The following is a 17,246-nucleotide window of genomic DNA, read 5'->3' on the forward strand; positions in this document are numbered from 1 at the left end:
AAATGTACTAGATAGGTGTACCTAATAAAGTGGCCGGTGAGTGTACACTAATGTCAAATCTGAAAACATGGTCTGGAGAAGTGGTACATGGGACCATAGAAACACTGTCTGATAAAGAATGATGATGAAATATTACATCCATAGATAATGTAGTCCAATTGGTTCATGTTCCACAGTAATTGGTGTCAATGGATCTCGTTATCCTGAAACTTTTATGATCTAAACATGGAATATTGTTTGTCAGTTTCCGTAAAACTATGCATTAAGAGTAACTCAAAAGTTACTTATCATTTTGAGCAGTTGTATCAATTGATAGTTAGATCATTGTAAAGAAATTAATAGACAGTCATCTCAGATGTAATGTGTGAATTGCATTTTGAAATGGTAATACTTTGATGTTAAGTTGTGTCATTTTGAACAGGTGATTTTAGTTCAATGAACAAATGATCTTAGCTTTATGTGTATTGTATCCAAGCAATTGGAAAAAGAGTTTTGAAAAATGTGCATTTTGATCATTGGTTGTGAGTTTTGTGTCTAGAGTTTTGAAAAATGACATCAAGGTTCCGAAATTAGTGTCAAAGTGATTGTAAAAAATTGTAATGGTCATTACACATGTGATTCAAATCCTTGGTGGATGTAGTAGCCATATGGTCCCTATAGAAACTAGGCTGTCTACCGTCATCTGTATGAAAATGATCCAAAAATCTGTCCCCATACACTGCACTGTGTGTGTGTGTGTGTGTGTGTGTGTGTGTGTGTGTGTGTGTGTGTGTGTGTGTGTGTGTGTGTGTGTGTGTGTGTGTGTGTGTGTGTGTGTGTGTGTGTGTGTGTGTGTGTGTGTGTGTGTGTGTGTGGATTGTCTGTGTGTGAGCATGCATGTGCCTAAAACTGGAAGGGAATAGGTCATGCAAATGGTGCATTTACCCTCCAGCGAATGGGAAGCACATCAACCAATGACTCCTATTTTAGCATTCCAGTACGTACCAGTAGCTTACTCTGCTCTCAGAGTCCCTTTTCCCTCCAGCACACCTGTCTTCTCCTCGCCAGGTGTTTGTGTGTGTGTGTGTGTGTGTGTGTGTGTGTGTCTATTCTTCCCTTTATCTTGCAAGTCACAAAGGGCCCGGATTCCTCCTTTTCTTTATGTTCCCTTATTCCCAACGCAGCAATGCAGATTGAATCAGGTTTGGTTTGCTTTGCTTTGCTAAATATGAACAAGCGTCCCTCTATAGTGTCGCTTCCCCTGCTGGTAACCTAAATCTGAGTCACAGACCACCAAACCCACTACCACCAACCACCACCTGCACTCCTCTCACCTGACCCCTGACCCCTCCCCTTTTACACCTGTCTCCACATCGACAGCGAACAGGTAGCAGGTTGAGTGATTGTGGTCATCGTCGTGGTAGAGATTTAACTACCGGCTGGTGTTCAGTGCCTGGCGACCCCCCATGATCCCAAAGCCTCAGTCCCCAGCTCCAACCTGCACTGTGAATGGGGCCTTAAATGGAACCATTATCCAGCTGCACAACCTCCAACTACAGGGTCCCAGAGGAGCTCCCCTAAGGGCTGGAGGGGGTGTCCATTATGGGTCCTCAGCCAGTGTGGAGGGTGGAGGGGGAGGCGTCCATTATGGGTCCTCAGCCAGTGTGGAGGGTGGAGGGGGAGGCGTCGATTACAGCTCTGGGGACCTTATGGGCAGATGGCCAGATGCTACAGGACCTGTCCCTCATATCACATCAATTCCACCTTTCTTCCCTGGTCCCGCTAACCCTCACTAGCTCAAACCTCTTCGGTCACTTTTACACAGAACCGGTCAAGCAGAGAGAGATGAGTTGAAGAGGAGCGGGAGCGGGGAGGAGGGACCCCCCAATGCTACTGACCAGTCAGCTGTCCAGGCTGGGCCTCTAACTCACCTGTCCAGGTAGATACTCCATCTCTCACAGGTACCCTTACAATGGCTGAAATGACATTCCGAGATACGATGCTGAGTTCAACCAGAGAGGCATATCAGGCCACAGGAATGTAAGACTAGATCACTGGGATGTCCCTGAGACACATTAATGAATCACTCTGTCATCCCATCTAACTGTGCCTTCTGCCTACCTATGTGATTCCTGACTGACAGAGCTTTAGAATAAGCTAGAATGTCCCTTGTTGATTTTACATCCTCAATACGATCACGGCTCTCTTCCTGGAAGCAACAGGAATTACCCCCAGTCAAGGAGGTGTGGAAAAATCCACTATGTTTTTAGCTGTTGGTGTGTAGTTAACGTGTGTGCACGTAGACGCACACAGGCCCTGTTGCTCAAGAGGTTAGCAAGGCTCAGACAGGCTGTTCACTCATACAACCATCCATGCGCACACACACGCACATACACAAATACAAACACATACTCATCCCACCCACACACACATACACACACATCCCACCCCTGCACACACAGGCCTATTGTGAAGCCACAGAACAGAGACAACAAGCTGCTCAAAAACACCCAGGGGACACCCAATTTACTAGTCAATCAATTTTACTCCCCGCAAAGAGACTGAGACCTGCCACACACACTCACTTCAACAGACATTATTTACACACACACACACACACACACACACACACACACACACACACACACACACACACACACACACACACACACACACACACACACACACACACATACACAGAGGCATATAAACACAGACACTTTAAGACACACTTTAAAAAAAACACACATGCATGGTAAACACACAAACACACAAGCCACACACGTACACATTAACGTATGGAGCTGTGAGTAGCATGGCCCCCAGGGGACAGGCCAGCCAGCGTAGATATAGGATTACTAGGATTGACGTTTCAGTCTTTCCATGGTGGATGTTAAAATCCAATGAGGGGCCCCTAAGTGGATGCACTCACATGGAGAACCTGCTCTGGGGCCACTAATTAAATCCAAACAGCCTCTGACATTGATTTGAGAGACCATTACAGTCCCCATATGGCCATAAGACTGCCGTTTTGACATAGTAGAGTAGAGTAGGATACTACTATTTCAATGGAGGAGACACAACACCTTGAAATAAAACTTTCAGCCGACAACATCAAGGAATGGGTGAGGGGAATGAAGAACACGTTTATGACATTTTTTAAAATGTTATTTAAAAGTCTGACACAGATGCCCTAACCCCACAACCCTAGTCAAATCTAGGCCTATAGGCACGTCAGCTGTATTTCCATTGGAAAGGCATGATAGACAAGCAATAACAGGAGAGTGAGCAATGAGGCCCAGTCACAGAGGTCCACCCATTATCATTAAGCATGCTAACCATCCATTAGAGCACAGCTCCACCTGTATTTAAAGAGGAGGGCGGAGACTAAACAGACAGTCTTCCTAGAAGTGGAGTCACAGAGGTTCACAAGGTGAGGACTGAGGATTGAGTATCGTTTCGCAGAAAGAAACTGTAACTACCTGGGTATATCCGGGATCAGGAGGGGTGGGCGTGAGATGGCGCAAGATACGTGTTAACACTACAGATAGTTGGTGGATTCCATAGAATTACCATGAGCGAGAGAGAGAGAGAGAGAGAGAGAGAGAGAGAGAGAGAGTGTGATAGAGAGAGAACGAGAGTGAGAGATAGACAAAGTATCAGACTCTATAGTCTCCATAGCTTTCTCAAATCAGAAGTAAATGACTCCAGGGCTCCCGAGAGGCGCAGCGGTCTAAGGCACTGCATCTCAGTGCAAGAGACGTCACTGTATTCCCTGGTTCAAATCCAGGCAGCATCACATCTGGCCCTGATTGGTAGTGCCATAGGGCGGCGCACGATTGGCCCAGGTTTGGCTGGGATAGGTCATCAGTGTAAATAAGAATTTGTTCTTAACTGACTTGCCTAGTTAAATAAAGGATAAATAAAAGCCTATTTCCTGTTGCATGGATGATCTTAAAAATGAGAAATCATCTGCCATTTGATCAGAATTGTGGCAAAATGACACTAATGCTAAGATGTGTTTTACCTCGCTTGGCCACAGCAGGCATTTCATTACCAGATTCAATTTCATGGCATTACAAAAACAGTGGGAATGAGGGACAAAGGGAGGGAAGAGGGAGAGAGGGAGAAACGGTAGCACTGGAGGAAAAGCACCTTCCACAGTTTCCGTCTGAGGGCTATAATTACCTTTGAACTGTTAAACAATGTCACAGGAATGATTGCTCTTTAATAAACCACTGTTCCCCGAAAAAAAAAGCCCTTATGGGTTCTGGTCAAAGTAGTGCACTATATAGGGAATATGGTGCCGTTTGGGACGCAACCTGAGTATAGAGAGAGGGAAATCTAGGTACTCTACCTGTCCTGTAGAACATTTGCTAATAAGCCATAAATATCCCCCCACCCCTCCCCCTTTCAGAAGAGCATCGCTGCCTGCAAGGCATCTTGGTCCGGGTGATGGAGAGTTCAGTTTCCCTTCCCTGCCTGTCTGCCTGTCTGCCAGTGAGCTGAACCTTCTCTGTGCTGTTGAAGCATATAGCCTACAAGACCAACAGCATGGAATACCTGTGTGAAAGAGAAAATACGAAACTGGGAAGCCAGTAGCTAGTTTGCTGGGAGCGTTTGAGAGAGTACTAATGCAAACGTTGTGTTGCTGTTGAGTGTTGACTCACAGGCGCCTATTGTCCATCTCATTGGAAATTCACTTTTAGATGTGATGTCATGAGCAAATATAAAAGCGCTCATGGAACTGGTCTTTATGCAAATCTGCTACAAGGAAACTGTAATATGAAACGCTCAACCCATTCTCTCCCAGCCTCCAAGTTACAGAAAGCAAACATGTTTCAAACAATCCCCTTCCTCCCCCGCAGCTAATAAACTGACTCTTGCCAAACATGTAGCCCAACTATAACGGGCTGTTTCACATGAACAATTATGAAGCCCTCTGTTTTAGAAAAACATGGTAGTCATACCTTTCAATAGATGGTAACATTTCAAACGAAATACCTTACTACACAGAATGCCTTTGTCTTAGTAAGTGGACACAAGGCCTAAAGACACGCAGAAAAAAAAGTTGAGAATCTTTAGCCGTTCAGATAAAGGAAGGAAAGAGGATACCTAGTCAGTCGTACAACTGAAATGTGTCTTTTGCATCTCTGATGCAGAGAGGTGCGGGGGGCTGCCTTAATCAACATCCACGTCACCGGCGCCCAGGGAGCAGTTGTTGATGCTTAACTGCCTTGCTCAAGGGCAAAACGGTTACTGGCCCAACGCTCTTAACCGCTAGGCTACCTGCCGCCATAATCACACAGTGTATCCAAACAATGGGACAATGGGGCATCCCCTACGTTTGAGGACAGGTCTGTTTGGGTTGGACTGGGAGTGCTGTGACTGCATTCCCCCCCTCCGTAACACCACTCAACTCTAACAGCTGCTTAATCCCCATGCGTACAAAATACTGACAATGGCAAACGGCCTGCCGTCACCGCCAGACGAAGCCAGTGAGCGGAGAGAGCTGCAAAAACGTCTGGGCTGTCCGACTATATTTACCTAGCGTTTTTTTGGTATGTGGGACTTTTTCAGTTTTGCTTCTCAAGGCCAAAAATTACAGGAACAATTTCATCAGTATGGAATTTTTAAAAAGTGAAAGAGAAAGAAAGAGAGAGAGAGAAAGAGAGAGAGAGAGAAAGAAAGAGACAGAGTGGCCGGGAGAGAAAGAGAGAGAGAGAGAGAGAGAGAGAGAGAGAGAGAGAGGGAGGGAGGGAGGGAGGGAGGGAGGGAGGAAGGGAGGGAGGGAGATGACGGTTTAAAGAGGAGGAGAAGTAAACGATAGAGAGCGATGGAGAAGGAGACAAAGGGTGCGAGATGAGGAAAGGCCAAAGAGATCTCTGGGAAATTCTGTGGGAGCATTTTCTAGCTTTTTCCTCATCCACCTTTCTCTCTCTCTCTCTCTTTCCCTCAGGCTGTTCTAAGCAGCTCTCCCCTGCATGTCCGGACAGGCTCCCAAGTGAAACTTGTCACCTGAAACCGCCCCCCACCCCCTCCCTCTGCCTGTTCCCCTTCAGCTTTCCTGCCCCCAGGCACACCTCAGCCTGGCTCGTAGAGTAAGAGCTAAGAGTGGGAGAAACCACCGAAGTGTTCCGCCACATTGTACAACTGAACATAAACAAGAAACATTTCAGGTTTAAATAAGGTACGTTATTAGCTTCCTAAGCTTAAGGCGATACGTTACGTCATCTCCCATGGTTTGAGGGTGGTGCTGTCCCAGGACGAACTAGAAATAATGAATTGAGATCCTTCAAGAGTGGGAAGAGGAAAAGTTATTTGGTTTTATGGTGGAGCTCAGGGAAGAATGATTGAGGATATTTGGGAATAAAGCCGTGACAGATCATCCTCAATGGCTTGGCCACAGGAGCGTTAATGCAAAGGCAATGTGAATGCCTTTCAGACGTTGAACAACAACAACAAAAAAGAAAGAGAGGGAGAACCAAAGAGGAGGAATGGAAGAAAGAGAACAATAGAAGGAAAAAGCTCATTTATCCTGTTATGGCGGGATGTGTACAGGACAGAGTGCCAGGGCAGTGGAGAGCAACAGAGCCACAAGGGAGACTTGAGCCCAAACTGCACCCAACAAAGGACCCCACTCTCCCCCTCTCCTCCTCCCCTGACTGTTCCCCTATCCACCCTCAGGCCTGCCAACACCACCAGCGGCCAGCCTTCTCAAAGCAGCCAAAATATAACAACAACCAACACCAGCAACAAAAACAACAAACGACTTACACATTTGACAGTAAACTAGTCAGGGAGGCCTAATTCCTCTTCCAAAAGGTGATTGTTTTGGTGAAAATAAGCTTTCCCCCTATCCCTCTCCCCTTACCCTCCACCATCCTCACCCTATCCCAACCTGTTTATCCACTGTGAACTGTACTGTTTCTGACTGCCATTAGACCGAGGCACCTGCTGCTTCCTGGTTCACTGCTAGCGATTGGGAGTCGTTTAAATAAACAAAAGCTCTCTCGATTGGCTCGGGTGTTGACAGGAGTGCATTCCCGCTTTTCAACCGCTCCTCTCTTACACAACCCAGGGTGCAAATCTAAATCTAGAGAAATACTACAGTTAAGTGGTCTTCTAGTGTCCATTTCTAGTTTCCTTGAGTAGACCTATGAGAGTGCAGTCAGGGGTCAAGAAGCTAAAGATAGAGGGTACAGCCTTGTGCTGTGATGTAGATTATAGGTCAAAGTCTGGTATAGGTAGCTCCTTGGCGTTTAGGGAAGCACTTTAGCAAATTAGAGCCTAAAGTCTTTCCTCTCTGAGTTCAACCCCCAATTTGCCACTAACTTCCTATGGAGAGGGTCACTTTAGTGTCCCAGCCAAGCACTTTGGATAGTTAATTTACCTCCACTCTGTCAAATCACTCACTACGTTGATAAATACTCAACCCACCTGATCTCTGGTACTTCACAGCCTATAACAAGGTACTGAGGCCAAATTGCATTGGACCATGTACCCTGTTTTTTATGGCGGATGATTGTTTGTTTATAGTACCCTTTCCTTAGTATTAGTTGTAGGATTATGTCCCACCCTTCATTACTGTCCATATCTCCATAGCAACAGATGTCACTCCCCTCTCTCCCCCTAATGTCTCATCACTGTACTGTTGCCCACTGCCCACCTGAGCTCAGCAGGTAAGTCAAGAGATGTGGCTCCTTTAACAACTGGTCCAGGATCGTAGGTTACTGAATACCTCTAACGGAATGTTACAATTCAAGTAAAGGTGATCTGATCTGAGGCCAGCCTTAACCCATCTCCAGGGAGCTGCTGCTCTCTTGCTGTGTAGCAGGCAGCGGTCAACCCAGGCCACCATTACCTCAGGAAAGAGCTTTTTCTATGAAAACACGAGCAGTCTCTGCTCCCCACCTCCAGTCCAAACACTCACTGGGATTCCAGAGGGACATGGGTGGGGGAGGTGGAGGGGGGGGGGGGGATGACGTTTTTGGGCAGGACACATTCAGAGAGCAAGTCCACTAAGCAACCCCGAGAAAACTGTTCGAGAACAAACACAGAGACTCACAAAGCTAAATATGTACACAAACACACACTTCCTCAGCTAATATTGAAGAGACACAATATACAGTATCAATATATCTATACGTGTGCGTGTGTGTGTGTGTGTGTGTGTGTGTGTGTGTGTGTGTGTGTGTGTGTGTGTGTGTGTGTGTGTGTGTGTGTGTGTGTGTGTGTGTGTGTCTGTGCGTGTCTGTGCGTGTCTGTGCGTGTCTGTTGCATGTGGGTGGGGGTAGGGAAGGAGGGAGGTATGAGGGTTGCACTAATGTGTTTAGTCACTTCCCTGATCACTCCTGTGACTTCCTCAGGTGCTGTAGTGTAGATAACTACTCAAGATCCCAGCATGGTAGTAAACCGAGGTCCACAGCAGGATTACCATATTTATTTAATAAGGCTTGTCTGATTGGCTGCTGGGAGTCAATGACATGTGACATCTCAGACTGAGTTGGAACTATCGCAGAGTTCTATGTAAACAGCCGCAGGCTCTGGGCAGTCAATGAACACACACAGAGGTTACCCTGTTAGTTACACTTTCTGTTGGGAGTATATACACACACATGCACACAGATAGCAAGAAAGTCTTGATTTAATGTCTGCTCTGAAAGGCCAGTTTATTGAAAAACACACTGATTACCTCATCATATATTAACATAAGACCAAACTATATGATCAACTTAAAATAGCTAAGATATCATACATGGACTACACACAAGTTAATACACATCCACCTGTGCACACAAAAATCCAGTCTAATTTATCTAGCCTCCGTTCACTCACAGAGTACGTGGTAATTAATGCATACCTAAATGTTGATAAAGAGAGACGCTGCCAGACACTCCACACACATCAAACACCCCCTCCCAGGTTGGCCGTCCCATGCCAAGATCCTATCCCTATCAAACACAATTTAATGGGTGTCCCTGAACAACGCTGCCAACCAACACACAACCAATGAAGAAAACATCAACATCAATGTCTGTTTGCTCTGTCTGTCTGTGGGGTTGTGACTGGCTTGAAGGTTTCATGGGACTGGCTTGAAGGTGTCATGTGACTGGCTTGAAGTTGTCATACAGGTGAACGTTGAATACACCACAATATGAAGGACCTGGTTTATGTTGGGAAATTCTGGAGGTGGTGTAACAGTTTTCCTGTTGTGAAGGAGAAGCGGACCAAAATGCAGCGTGGTGGTTATTCATGTTCTTTAATTTATAAAGACACTATACATGAAATAACTAATAAAACAATACATGTGCGAAAACCTAAACAGCCCTATCTGGTGCAAACACAGAGACAGGACAATCACCCACGAAACACTCAAAGAATATGGCTGCCTAAATATTGTTCCCAATCAGAGACAACAATAAACACCTGCCTCTGATTGAGAACCACTCCAGACAGCCATAGACTATGCTAGAACACCCCACTAAGCCACAATCCCAATACCTACGAAAACCCCAAGACAAAACACCCCACATAAATAAACCCATGTCACACCCTGGCCTGACCAAAATAATAAAGAAAACACAAAATACTAAGACCAGGGCGTGACAGGTGGGCCCATGCAAGTGATGTTTGTGTTTTTTACAGGTGAGGATGGGTTTGAGGAAGGCTCTGAGAGACGGGTGTCCTTTGGGGTATATTATGCCGGTACTGTGAGGAATAGCTAGATGGGCTATGCTATCCTACACAGGCATTGACAACATGGAGGGAGTTGAGCTGGAAGGATGAGTTCATAAATGGCACTTTAGGTGCCAATGCTAATAGGAAGAGTCATCAGGATTTGTGATGTATGTCATGGGATTAAATGGATCTAACGTGTGTGGGGGGAAGGGGGTATTGTTGTCAGGGGTTTGCCAGTGTGTGTGGTTTTACAGCTGTTGTGTATTCCTGTTTGAGATGTTCTCAGGGACAATGGAACTCATGTTCCTCTTTTCTGGCCTGTTTGGAGCCGTAGGCAATCCTCTCCACCTGACAGAGATGGGACGGAAAGAGAGAGAGAGAGAGAGAGAGAGGGAGAGGGAGAGGGGCACTGGAGGGAGTTAGACACATCTCACCTCAACCCACATTCTCCCCTAAAATACTGACTTATACCCCCAGGCCCCCACCATCTCTTTCCCTCTCTCTCCTACACGCCTACCTCTCTGTTTTTCCTCCCCTCACCTCTCCAGTCGTCACTCACTCCCCCTAGCACACCTGTCAAAGACCAGGGTGCATTCCTCTTAGGTGCTCACCAGGTGAACTTGTGAACTTTAACACGATGCCACCTCCAGTGTTCCACAAGACGCCGTTCCCCTCGTGTCCCCTCTCTCTCTCTCTCGCTCGCTCTCTCTCTTTCTTTCTCTCTCTCTCTCTCTCTCTCTCTCTCTCTCTCTCTCTCTCTCTCTCTCTCTCTCTCTGTCTGTCACTCACAAGTGGGCCTGCTGCTCCTCCATCTTTAACCCTAGTCTACAGCTAGGTCTCAACTTCAACAGCCTGGGGTAGCACCGTGGTGTAGCCGGAGGACAGCTAGCTTCTGTCCACCTCTGGTTACATTGACCTCGATACAAAACCTAGGAGGTTTGTAGGCCTCACCCCTTTCCATAGACATACATGGTAATTATGACCACTTCTAGAGGACGTCCTCCAAACAATCAAAGCTTTTGCAGTATGAACTGACATGTGGTCCATCCAATCATAGAATTAGGATCAGAGAATGAACCTAGTGTGTTGTATTGGGATTGTGTCACAGAGCACTGTGGGGGTTCTATGTGATGAGAAACTTGCTGACATTGTTGGATAGAGATTAAGAGTGATAGTTGAGCATATATATTTTTCAATTCAAAGTAGTTTTTTCAAATTACAGGAGTCGGAAAAGGTATATTATCAATTGTTTTCTTGGTTTTAGAACTTTATTTTTGTGTCCAGTTAGTGCAATTTATTTAAAAAATGTATAAGTTAGCCCTGCTAACTTCGGTAGCTAGCTAGCTACCAGCGTGAGTGTGCAGTTTTCTCCGCCAGAATGGTAGAATGGCCAACGCTGCCGGAAATGTTGTTGACTTTTTGTTGAAGAACCCCTTTCATCCTCTGGGGTACACGGAAAAGGTGCGAATTTAAACAGAGGGTTGACCTCTGCCGGATCAGTTTCATGATCAGTTTCATGAAGAAGGATGAAAATGTGAGGGTATTCAATACCAATTGGTATCAAAAGTATAGCTGGTTAACAGGGAGCCTTTCATCAAGCTGCCTGTATTTGGGGTGAAAGGTAGCCTAGTGGCTAGAGCATTGGGCCAGTAAACGAAAGGTTGCTGGCTGAATCCCTGACCCAACAAGGTAAGAATCTGTCGTTCTGCCCCTGAACAAGGCAGTTAACCCACTGTTCCCCGGTAGGCTGTCATTGTAAATAAGAAATTGATTTTAACTGACATGCCTGGTTAAATAAAATCAAATATTGCTGGCCTTGCCTGTTTTTTGGAAAGTCTGAGCCTTGGTCGAAAGGTGGGTACAGTGACTTGAAAAATATTGATCGCTCAGCTAAACAGCAAAACAAAAGCAGGGAGCATATAAATACCCACATATCGAACTTTCAACTGTCTTTTCCGAATGATTTGATAGATTCCATCGCATCATCCATTAAAATTTAGATTAAAGAGAGAGGTTGACGCAGCACATTTTTTTTTGCGTGGGCTCAAGGAGGCTTTCCACTTTCCTCCGGTATTTATTTAGCAAAGATGACGACACACAATCACTCCGGACAGACCCAAGCAAAAACTCCACACCTAAACATTAGAAATCTGACTTGCTGTATGGGATGAAAATGAGACAATTTTTTCAATCTGATCAACTGTAGGCTACTAATAAGAGCAGACTCATAATGTTACATCCTGTGCGCCCTGTCCATCTGCTCAGGGTAAACAAATTGTTATTGTCATGTATTTATAGTCCATGTGTATATCAGCAGAAAATGTGAATGTGATCAAATTTAGTCTATATTCAAAATGGGGCTGGCTAGGCTGCCTACGCGTTTTTAATCCAAATTTATTCACTGGAATTAATCAGTCAACATAATAGTGATGACAGATGTGAGTTAATGTTTTGTAAGGCCTACAGTTGCATAGGCCTGCATGACGCAAACATGCATAAAGCAAGCTCAGCCCTGTGAGTTCTGTTGTCTATGTTTCTGGGTAGAGGAAATCCCTTTCCTAACCCAGTCTAAATATAATTTATATTAACAAATATAAGGTAGCTGCAGTTTGACAGGGGTTTCATCATACCTTATAGGGTCCAGAGTTTTCCTAGTTTGGTTAACATATAAGGAAAAACTCCAGGTCCTAAGGTGCCGACATTCTGCTTGCAGTTGTCAGTTATCGTCAGGTATGTAGATCATCAGGGCTTTCTTCAGGAACGTTTTTTGGGCTACCTTGATGTGTCAAGTGGGCAAGACACTCCGTCTGTGTTTGACTTCATAGAGAAACTCGTTGCCCAAACCTACGATGGCACAGCTGTAATGGAATGTATCTGCTATTTGTATTTACAGCTAGGTCCTCCTGTTCCCTGATTAAGAGGTGATGACCACTCCAATCCACTACCATTGTCAACTCTCTCATGACATGAATTGAAGCCATGTCTCATGTGCCCGCTCATCCACTGGCACATTGAATGTTTCCTCTCCAAGCACTGTGAGTACCCCCATCAATTGTCTCTCATTACTGTATGTAGAGTCAATCACATACAGAAAACACACATCAATAATTTTACTCCTTGCTTTGACTAACTCATTCTTAGCTCTTTTGTCTAACTGTGTGGTGTGTTGTGTTATTGTTTTTTGTCTTCCCAGTCAAATCCTGTCCTGCAGTGGTCAAGCCTCTGTACACCTCAACTCATGCCTCATACCCTCATTCAATCACTGCTGTGATCTCTTTCCAACACGGTGGAAGTAGCCCTCTCATTCCCATTGTAATATTGTACTATAAATGTCTTTATTAAACACTTTAGGTTAAAATAATATTTGAAACACGCTTTGTTGTCTCCGTGCGTTCCGCGCTTGTACCGTGGGTCTGCCATCTTCCTCTATTTTTTTTACGTCACCAGCCTCCACTGCCTTGCACACACACCCACACGTACACACATAGCCTCACACACACACAAACACCCTTACACACACAAACATCTAGAGCTTTTTACTTGGTAGGTTGGCGTTTCTCTCATCGAGCAGGCAAGCTGACTCACTGCAGTCATCGGTTGTGTGTGGGATGATGAGGGTTTAGGCATGTTGTCTGTTAGGCCAGCAAGAGGAGCCTGAAGGCACCTCACAAAAGGAGATAATTATCTTTTATCTGCAATGTTGTGACGGGAGATTATGGTTCAAATGTACGATTGTTAAGAAGACAATGAAGCACATGGCAGCCCTTTACAAAGTGGTGAAGGGGACTTGAACAAAGCTTGTAGAAGTGAGAGAACTCCCACAGTAAGACATGCATTCATCACATGTCTTGGCTAGAGTGAAAAAAATCATTTTGGAGGGGCTAGCTGGAACAATCTTCATAAATAAGACATGTGAACTCACTACCACCTGCATTATCAGTTTGTTACAAACAAGTATCCTCCTGCATGTTTTCTTTGCTATTCATAAATCACATTCCTTTGGAGTGATCGGGAGGGGACATGGTTGAACTGATGCCAGTGTGATGGGGTCAAGAAACCTTTTTAAGCCAAAGCCTTTATGTTTTCCCTGAGGTCAAGCCTTGGTGATGTGGGCAACACAATGGTATGATGTGAGGAACCATCAAAAACAGTACCTGACTCAATGTAGCCTATTGAATAACTTTGTTCCCATAGGAATTTCAGGTTTGGCAGTGGCACTTGATATTACAGAACAGAATAGGTCTACATAGCAGTAACACAATTCCAATATCTGCATATCTACCATCTACTGCTGGCATCAACAAAAAAACATGTTATGTTATGGCTTTCATAGGCCTATAGCTAGCCTTTAGGCCTACATCTATGTTCATGGGCATGGCCTAAACTAGATTGATGTATAGGAAAACTATTTGTTTACTTTCATCTGGTAGTAGATAATTAAGCAACTATACAACATCTACGCTGTTTTACTATAATTTCTTAACTCTGGATTTGAATTCATTCAATTGACCTCAAATGTGCTGAAATATGCAGTTCAATCGCAGGAAAAGCCAGCCAGCTGAGGCATTTTGTGCCTTTTACACCGGCCGTGCACGTGCTGTAGCAAATAACCAGCTCCCGAAAACTCAAGGTGCCATTCTGTCTTCTCCCTACAGTTCTCGGTCATTAGCTTCGCCCACGACTGCATCATGTGAACTACAATCCCTGCGCTGTGATTTAAAGGTTTCGGAACGTCAAATAACCTTCGCTTGCGATATGCCTTTCGAAAACGCCATCTTCAATCCTTCAAATAAAAAAAGAAACACCGACTGTAGCGGTTTTGCACAGATTCATACAGCCATGGGTGCCTCCATCCGACGACACTACACTTCCGCTAAACTTCCTGAGTTACAGTTACACACAGGTGTTCAGAGCTAGATAGCTAACTAGCATGTCTGTTTGCCGTAGACAAGCGCTGTAACATGGACATATGGCCGTGTGGGAACACTAACCTTTCCAAAACCGTTCCCGCAAGCGATGCGTGTTAATGTTCAGACTGAGCGTCTGGGATCTTAACAAACCTCCCTCCTACAGAAGACTCCTTCGTCCTCTGAATCATGTGTAATGTCATGGTGCTATTTATAGCGTCGGTTACTTTGGCGTAATATTTGATATGGGCAGGTTCATTTATTTCACTTCAGTGTTTGTTTGGTTACACCGTCAGTTCGTTAATTAGGCTCTCGGAGAGACAAAACGTTTGTTCGCCAAACTTTATTGTACTTCATTTACGATGCCTGTTTTAATTATTGTACATTTCGCATTCATTCGAATAGTTTATTACTCACTTTAGGAATGTTAATTGCCAGCTCGTTCAAAAATTGGGCTTGTTTGAGTGGTGAGGCTGAAACAACCGACTGCTGACGAAGGTCGAGGAGTGATGTCGGGGGAGGTGCATCTGCTGCCGCTGAAAGTTGCACCTGTGTCTGTCACACCTGCATGTGGTTTTCCAACAGCACGGCTCAGTGTATAATGGCAGTGTTGTGTTGTTTATAAAAGTAATAAACGTGTCTCCAACCCCCATATCACACACTCACACCCTGTAAGTATATGTGTGTACACTGTACTATAAATTGGGGAGAGAGAGCCTCAAATATCACATTAATTTGTACATATCCACGGTATATTCGACAATGCAGGCAATGGCTGCAAGTTGCAGCTGGTGAGGGGCAACTGCAGAAAAGTTGACTGCAGTAGAAACTTCATGACCTTTGATCACGTGGTCGTTGTAAAGTTCATGCAGTTGACATGTAGGCACAAGTCAGACACTTTTTATCCCCATAATGCAACACACTTTGAAAGACGGTGGGAATGATGGTGCGCTTCCTGGTGCTAGGGGGAGGGGAGGGGACGAGCCTTGATTGGGTGCCAATCCATACCTTGTTTATAGGGCGCCAATGTTGGCACAGTTTCTCCCTCTCTTGAGAAATGAGTTGCTACGACCCAATCCAGGTATGACCCGGGGGGCTACTCGGGAGGAGGTTACCAATACTGGGTACCCAGATCTGTCTAATGACAGTAGAAGACTACCAACTGGTAGTATGTTTCAGACCTTCAGAACTAGAGGAATTGGGTAGACTGCTACTTACTTGCCTGTCTGTCAGCCATTAGTACACAAGATTCTTGTTGTGAGACATTCTTAAGAGCAGCTGGAGCTGTATTGCACTACACTGTGAAGTGTTTGCTAGGTAGTTTATTCTAGCTTTTCTGTCGGCTGCTGAACTCTGAGCACCTTGCATTAAGTAAAACACTGAACATCAGCTGAAAGAATATCCAGTGCCTTCCTACCGTGAGACAAGTTACATTCTCTCACTATTGTTTTTTTTTTTTTTTAATCTAGCCAATTCAGGAAAAGTTTGACTGAGAATTCAAAAGTACACATGAATAGCATTGCACATGGATAAATGCAGTGTGTAACAGGTTGACACACCCATAGGTTCAGGTAAACAGCATGCATCGAGCAATAATAGGTTAAAAACGAAATATCAAGCCTATATGGAGCACTGGAGGCTGCTGAGGGGAGGACGGCTCATGATAATGGCCGTAACGGGGCGAATGGAATGGCATCAGACACCTGGGAACCATGTGTCTGATGTATTTGAAACCATTTCACTTGTTCTGCTCCGGCCATTACCACGAGCTCGTCCTCCCCAATTAAGGTGCCACCAACCTCCTGTGATTATGGAGTCAAAATTAAGAATGATGCAAAAGGTTTGCCCTGGTGGAAAAACAGCTGAAACACCAATAGCATAACGGCAAGACCACATTCCATTTGGCTGAACAAAAAGCCGGTAGGCTAGAAAAGAAAAAACATGCCAACTGTATGATTTGAAACTGCTAAAGAAAACCCCTATACTGAAAACAGGTTATACCACAATATACACAGTACAAAAACATGAGAGAGAGGTTTAGAACCACTAACACCAATTAGTGTGAATATAATGTCACTCAATACCCACACACACAAACACACACACACACACACACTAACTCACTCAGTCATTCACTCAGTACACACACACACACCTCACCCAGAGCTTCCTCTGACCTCCAGTGGACCCCAGTTCACCCTCTGTGTACCCCATAGATGGTCACACCTGGATGGAGAGCACTGGACCATGGTATGGGGCACAACATATGTCAGATTCATCCATAAGAGGAGCTCATTAGTGAACATCAACACCTGCCACGACACATCTGCCTCCGTCCCTAATCTACCGGAAAGTCATCCCTAACTGCACAGAGAGAGAGGGAGAGAGAGAGGGTGAGAGAGAGAGAGAGAGGGGGAGAGAGGGAGAGAGGGAGGGAGGGTGAGAGGGAGAGAGAGAGAGAGAGAGAGAGAGAGAGAGAGAGAGAGAGAGAGGGAGGGAGGGAGGGTGAGAGAGAGAGAGAGAGAGAGAGAGAGAGAGAGAGAGAGGGAGGGTGAGAGGGAGAGAGAGAGAGAGAGAGAGAGAGAGAGAGGGAGGGAGAGAGAGAGAGAGAGAGAGAGAGAGAGATGAGTAGGAAAGATGAAGAGAGATAAAGGGAGTAATAAGAGAGTGCTAGAGGAG

This window comes from Oncorhynchus clarkii, chromosome 21, assembly GCF_045791955.1.
Source record: "Oncorhynchus clarkii lewisi isolate Uvic-CL-2024 chromosome 21, UVic_Ocla_1.0, whole genome shotgun sequence".
In the NCBI taxonomy this organism is placed as follows: Eukaryota; Metazoa; Chordata; class Actinopteri; order Salmoniformes; family Salmonidae; genus Oncorhynchus; species Oncorhynchus clarkii.